Here is a 215-nt window from a genome sequence, read left to right on the forward strand (position 1 = left end):
ACACGGGGTGTTTGGGCTCCTGAAGGGGATTTTGGCGTTAGAAGAAACCCAGCTCGTTGGGTAGATGCTCGCTGGTGCGTGTCCCCCGCCGCGGAGGTGGAGAGCGGATTGCTCAGGCATCTCACCACGGAGCATGTGCTGGGCTGCCAGCGGGGCCCTGGCAGAGCCCTCAGGCCGGGGAGCCCTGGGGAGGGCGTTCATGGCACGAATGTGAA

The sequence above is a fragment of the Buceros rhinoceros genome, unplaced genomic scaffold (assembly GCF_000710305.1).
Source record: "Buceros rhinoceros silvestris isolate BGI_N320 unplaced genomic scaffold, ASM71030v1 scaffold9315, whole genome shotgun sequence".
Classification (NCBI taxonomy): Eukaryota; Metazoa; Chordata; class Aves; order Bucerotiformes; family Bucerotidae; genus Buceros; species Buceros rhinoceros.